Source organism: Misgurnus anguillicaudatus, chromosome 8, assembly GCF_027580225.2.
Source record: "Misgurnus anguillicaudatus chromosome 8, ASM2758022v2, whole genome shotgun sequence".
In the NCBI taxonomy this organism is placed as follows: domain Eukaryota; kingdom Metazoa; phylum Chordata; class Actinopteri; order Cypriniformes; family Cobitidae; genus Misgurnus; species Misgurnus anguillicaudatus.
Window position 1 is genome coordinate 7836541 of NC_073344.2, and position 6000 is coordinate 7842540.

Consider the following 6000-nt stretch of genomic DNA (forward strand, 5'->3'; position numbering starts at 1 on the left):
AAGGAAACACTTATGGGACCCTTTCTGTCAAATCATATTAGACCAAAATGGGCAAACACAATCAGTCCCATACAAGCTCCCGACATGGACCCCCATATGTAATTGTCATTTCATGCCCTGTTTTAAACAGGGATCCTGAAAGGTTTATGCCTATGTTTTCAGACTGTCTTACTTCACAAACCATGGTGACGCTAAAAGCAAGACATGTAGCCTAATAGTTTATGAAGTCCCAAAGGACTGCAGGATAACTTCTAAGTAAAGACGGCTGCATCAATGTAACAGAAGCCTTGCATTTTTTACCCAAAGCTTGCATGGGTATTAGTGCATTTAAAATGTTATTTGTAATATGATGACAAAACATTGCAAAAATTAGTTAGGTTCAGGCTCAGGTTAAAATTTTCCTGCAAGTCTAAAGCGATCTAACATAATTAGCAAAAGTGAGAAAGTGACAGACCATATTCACCGTATTCTGATATCTAGACCAATCAGTTTTCACTGTGGGCAGGCTTACAATCAACCTCTCTCTTCAGCTCAGTAAACCACTGTACAGTAGTTTATTTACAATGTACAGTAAATGACAGAGTGTCCAAAAAAAACACTGGAAAATAATACAATATTTACTTTATTTTTCAAGTACATAAAAGTGTATCTGTGTGTAAACCCTCTGCTTTTAAACAAAACAAAAACATTTGATCCTATCTTTATTTGTTCCTTTTTATCTTATTTTAAATATGTGTAGTTTTTTATAAATATAGGGTCAAAGGAGTTTAAGGTGTCCTTCATAATTGTACATATATTTTATAGCTGTTAAAAGAGCAACCATATTAAAGTAGGCTAATAAACAACATAACACAAAATAATATATAATTTATATTGATGATTTAATTATTTTAAATGTATGTTTTTTTTGCGGGGGCTTGTTGGTGAGCTTCCTTCCCAATCAGTTTTTGTAGGGTGGGATGTCTGAGTGTAATTTTAATAAATTAAACAGTCAAAACTGCACAAAAATCTTTTATTTACATTGTCTCCAATGTTTGCTATACTGAGAGGATTTGTTCATATGTAGAACTGATTTTATGTTTTGATAGATACTAAGTGAATTATCACCATACACCAAAGGCCTCTATCATGCTCTGGCCAGACCTTCAATACTGAAAGTGTTTAGAATGTTTAGCCAACATTGAGACAAGCTGAGTCATGCTGAGTCCATGAGTTTAGGTCCATGAGAAGAGCATTGAGCAACTAGGCTCTCCTGATTTTGCCAAGTGGTTGATGTCCTCAGGGCAACTTTATGTTGACCCGGGGGTAACATTTCAATCAACCAATCAGATTTCAGAAATAAGTTTACAGTTTGTTTCACCAACTATGGTGTGGTGCAGGGGTGGCTGGTGACTTCTCTTGTGAAGGATTCAAAAATTTGTGTTTGGGGTGTCATGTGTGTTGCTCATCATGTCAAAATATGTGTTTGTTGCGTCATGTGAACCATGTGCATCATGCATCGTGCCTGCTGGACACACATCGAAAGGATTTGTAATTAAAGAGGCGCTCACAAAATACTTGCAAGACACTACACTAAATTCATGCCACACACATGACAGGCTACATGTTGTGATGAGATTTGCATCATGTGCCCTCGATAAAGAAGTCACCACGCGGCCGTCACTGCGTGAATGGCTACTGGATTTTATTTATTTGGGGTCTATGGGCTACAGTTTTCCAAAATATACCCTTATGAAAATTAAATAATTAAATTAAATTAAATGGTTTACTACAGTTTAAACAAAAAAAAAAAACATACTCTAGTAAAACCATGGTTTTGCCAATAGTAGGCCTAATCAATACCAAAAAACATTTTACTGTACCACAAAAAAACATGCTTAATTTTCGTTAGCTAGGCTGTCTCTTTTTTCAATGGGCTATTATACTTTCATGTAGAAAATTAACCATGGTTTTACTATAGTTAAAACAAAAACAAAAAACATAGTAGAACCATGGTTTTGCTAGTAACCAATACACCAAAAAAACATGTTTACACTTTTACCACAATAAAACCATGGTAAATTTTCGTAAGGGCTATATGCACATTGTGTTTTGGGGTATATTTATGCAGATACAGGCCCATACAAATTCTAAACCGTAGACATTGTGTGTGTGTGTTTGTGTGTGTGTACGTGTATTGCAATAAACTCGAATTATATGTGTATCCTACAGAAAATGCAGTATTAATGCTAAAAAGTGATTTGTCCTGCATCATCACTATGTTGTATTCGTTTAAAAAAACGGCGCCAAGAAAGAAAGGACATGCGCATTGTTCTCCTGAGCCAGTTAACGTAGAGCTGGTACATTGCTGTCTTCACTGGAGTGCTGCAAGCTCGAAGTGTGGTGAGTAGATCTGTTTTATTACAATATATGACATTAAACTGTTGATAAAAAGTATATTCAAGTAGTCAAACATTAAAATATTCTTGGATGTTATTCTAAATCAGTGGCGAAGCTCGCCGGGATAACGTTTGGTGAATGCGTACGGTCGAGGTTGCGAAAATCAACCTTGTGTTTAAATTGTTAGAGTTTTAAAACATTACATTTACTCTGTTAACGTAACATTTACTTAAGAAGCGCTTTAGGATAACAGTTATAGTGGGTATTTTTACTTTTACTCGTAACTCGATGATATTTCTATTGACATGCCCTCAGTTTTGCACGACGCACTTTATTTTAATGCAGTACGAAATGCGAACTTCAGATTATTATTATTATTTCATAATTTGCCGAAGCATTTGATTTGTGAATGAATGACTCTTTTGAACGAGTCGGTTCTTCACAAAATATTGCAAATGAATTACTGTTTTGTACCGGGTCGATTCTAAACTAGCTATTGATTGAACGGTTTGAATCAGTTTGAATGATTTGTTCCGTTTGCTGCAAGATCTGAATCATCTGTACATCTGCAGGCTGCAGCACTTCTCGCTCGTAACGTGAAACTTAAAAACACGCCAAGGAGTGGATGCAAGTGAACTATCAATCTACTGAAACAGAAGCGGGAAATGTATTCGAAGACGAAAATGCTCGCGCGACCTGTGCGTCAGACCCGGATAAACGCACGCGAGCTGACAAAGTAAGTTAACGCGCTTTCAGAAATGTTCACTTGAATCACAGCAGGAAGAAAATCCATCGACGATTGGCGTCTGATTCGCTCTAAAAAGTAATGTTTGTTCAGATGTGAGTGCTTTTTGTGACACATTAGTTTGATAATATTAGATAACACGAATTACTGTATTTTTACTCAAGTAAAATATTGACTGCTGTCCCCTCCTATGGAAATCACGTTTTCGTTTGGCTGCATCTAGTAAGAGCACTATTTTGTTTGCTCAGTTTGATCACTGATATCTATTACAAGTTTTAATGTCATTTTGGATGTAGGGAAGCAATTAGGTGCAGCGTTATAACAAGACTGTTGACTTCTATGCCTACCTTTACATGAATTTTTTTTTAGCGTACATACTGTATAGTATAGACTTGGTTAGTGAACTTTAACAGTAGCTGTTAACTCATATAATTTTGTCATTTTTATGGATTTTTTTCAGATCCTGAGTAGCTGTTATTCAACATAAACACATTTCCGCACACATGAAGATGGATGACGATAGTTCATCTTAAAATGAAACTTATGTTTATCAGCTTACCCCCAGGCCATCCAAGAGGTAGGTGACTTTGTTTCTTCAGTAGAACACAAATGTAGATTTTTAACTCCAACAGTTTCAGTCTGTCAGTTGTATAAGTGGATGGTAACAAAAACCGAAAGAGAAAAAAAACATGCACAGACAAATCCAAATAAAACCCTGCAGCTCGTGACGACACATCCGTGTCCTACTTAAGACACAAAACCTTCGGTTTGTGCGAGAAACCGAACAGTATTTATATCATTTTTTACCTCTAATACAACATTATCCCCAGAGAAACGGCAGCCCCTACGCCCTCATTCTGTGCACCCGATACAGTAGGTGGCAGTATGCACCTATGAAGTTGTTTTGCAACCCGCTATTAAACATTAGATGAATAAGAAGGTGATGTGTGAATGCGCGTGTTTCATTTTAAGATGAACTATCGCTATAAACAGGCCCATTGGCTGCCTACATATTATAATAAGCTGTTTTAAATTTCAAATGTTCAATGCCTTATTGCACCGAGCCCAACCCGAACATAATTTCTAAATATCTATCCGAACCCGGCCCGTCGGGTACCGTCGGGTCCCGCTGGCTCGGTTCGAGTATCCATCCTTTAATACCTACTGTATGCCAAAGACTGTCATTGTAAAAAGTACAAATGTGCCATTTTTAATATTTCTTTATCTTAAAAATGTATTTGGTTTTGCAGATGCTCTTAAGAACAACGCCCTGATGTCCAAGGTCAACCAGCAAGAAGCTGAGAAGGCACTGCCAAAATGGTTTACTGGGGCAAGGGACAGAGGAGGACAGAGAGCATCAAGAATGCAGAAAAGGATGTCTGTTTGAGAAAGGTTAAAACTACAGTTGTTGATTTGAACTGTTGTAGTTCTTTAATTTTTCTTAAAGGAAAACACAATCATTTTTCAATATTTACCATGTTCTTCCCTCAACTTAGATGAATTAATACAAACCTCTCTTTTCTCAATGTGTGCACTTAAAGGTGGGGTGCACAATTTCTAAAAAAAACGTTTTGGAAAAGGGAGACAGGCCGACTATCAAAACACACTTGTAGCCAATTAGCAGCATGTCTACTAAATGACATCGTTGCCTGGGTTGCGTATGTGTGGGGCGGGTCTATCAAAAGAAGGTCCAGATTCTATTAGGGTAATGGTGTGTTTGTTTAGATGATTTCAAATATCAACATTGGCTTTCATGCACCCTGCCTTTATTTGTTGTAAAGTGTGGCGTGAATGTGTTAGCATTTAGCCAAGCACCATTCATTCATTAGGATCCAAACAGGGATGAATTTAATAGCCACCAAACACTTCCATGTTTTCCCTATTCAAAGACTGTTACATGAGTAGTTACACGAGGAAGTATGGTAAAAAATATAACTATATTGTATGGCGGAAGAGCACTTAGTTTGTAGCACTCGACCTTGGGCACAGTAACATCATCACTCCTGACTACTCCCCCTCTTGCTTAAACTACAGTCAACATAACCAACACGCCTGTACTAATGTTAGTACATTGAGCAGACTCTGCGAAATATCAAGTTAAGTTTAAGTGTACGCATTGAGAAAAGAGAGATATGTATTTATTCGGCTAAGTTGATGGAAGAACATAGTAAAATATTGAAAAACTGTGTTTGTAATTATCTTACTTTCATTTACTTTTAAGGGCCCCATTTCAATAATTTTTTAAAGGGGCCATGGCATGAAAATCTGACTTTTTCCATGTTTAAGTACTACAATTGGGTCCCCAGTGCTTCTATCAACCTAGAAAATGTGAAAAAGATCAACCCAGTAACTTCCATTCTCTGCAAGCATGTGAATAAATGGGTGGTTGGGATTTGGCTCTCCTTATGATGTCAGAAGGAGCTCTTATTATAATAATACCACACCTTAATCTGCACTATCCAACCACAGCACTGCCATTTAGTGCAGAGAGGGAGAGACAGAGAAAAAAATTCGCAGCACAATTGGGTTTCGGTTTCAACAAGCCACCATCATTGTTATCAGTGTTTGAATTTCATCAGCTCATTTGCATTTTAAAGTAGGGATGCACCGAAATGAAAATTCTTGGCCAAAACCGAAAACCGAAAAAAGGAAACCAAGGCCGAAAAACCGAAACACCGAAAGAAATTATTATGCCAATTATAAGTACAATTGCATTTATGGCTATCACTGTGTACTAACTTTACTAGGGGTGTGTGATGGATAAAAAAAACCTCACAGTTCGGATCACATTACAGTTTTTGAGGCACAGATCAGATTATTTTTCGGATCAGCAAAAAGCAGGTGGGAAAAAATCTAATAAACAATAAAGAAATTGC

General features: G+C 37.0%; 1 long non-coding RNA gene across 1 annotated transcript; it reads left to right on the forward strand.

Moving 5' to 3' along the window:
* The first annotated feature begins 1813 nt into the window (after nucleotides 1-1813).
* On the forward strand, nucleotides 1814-4825 carry LOC129436694 (uncharacterized). The gene is made up of 4 exons (XR_008641902.2): nucleotides 1814-2382; nucleotides 2952-3115; nucleotides 3585-3701; nucleotides 4375-4825. It is a non-coding gene; the product is annotated as an uncharacterized lncRNA (long non-coding RNA).
* Nucleotides 4826-6000: the final 1175 nt, after the last annotated feature.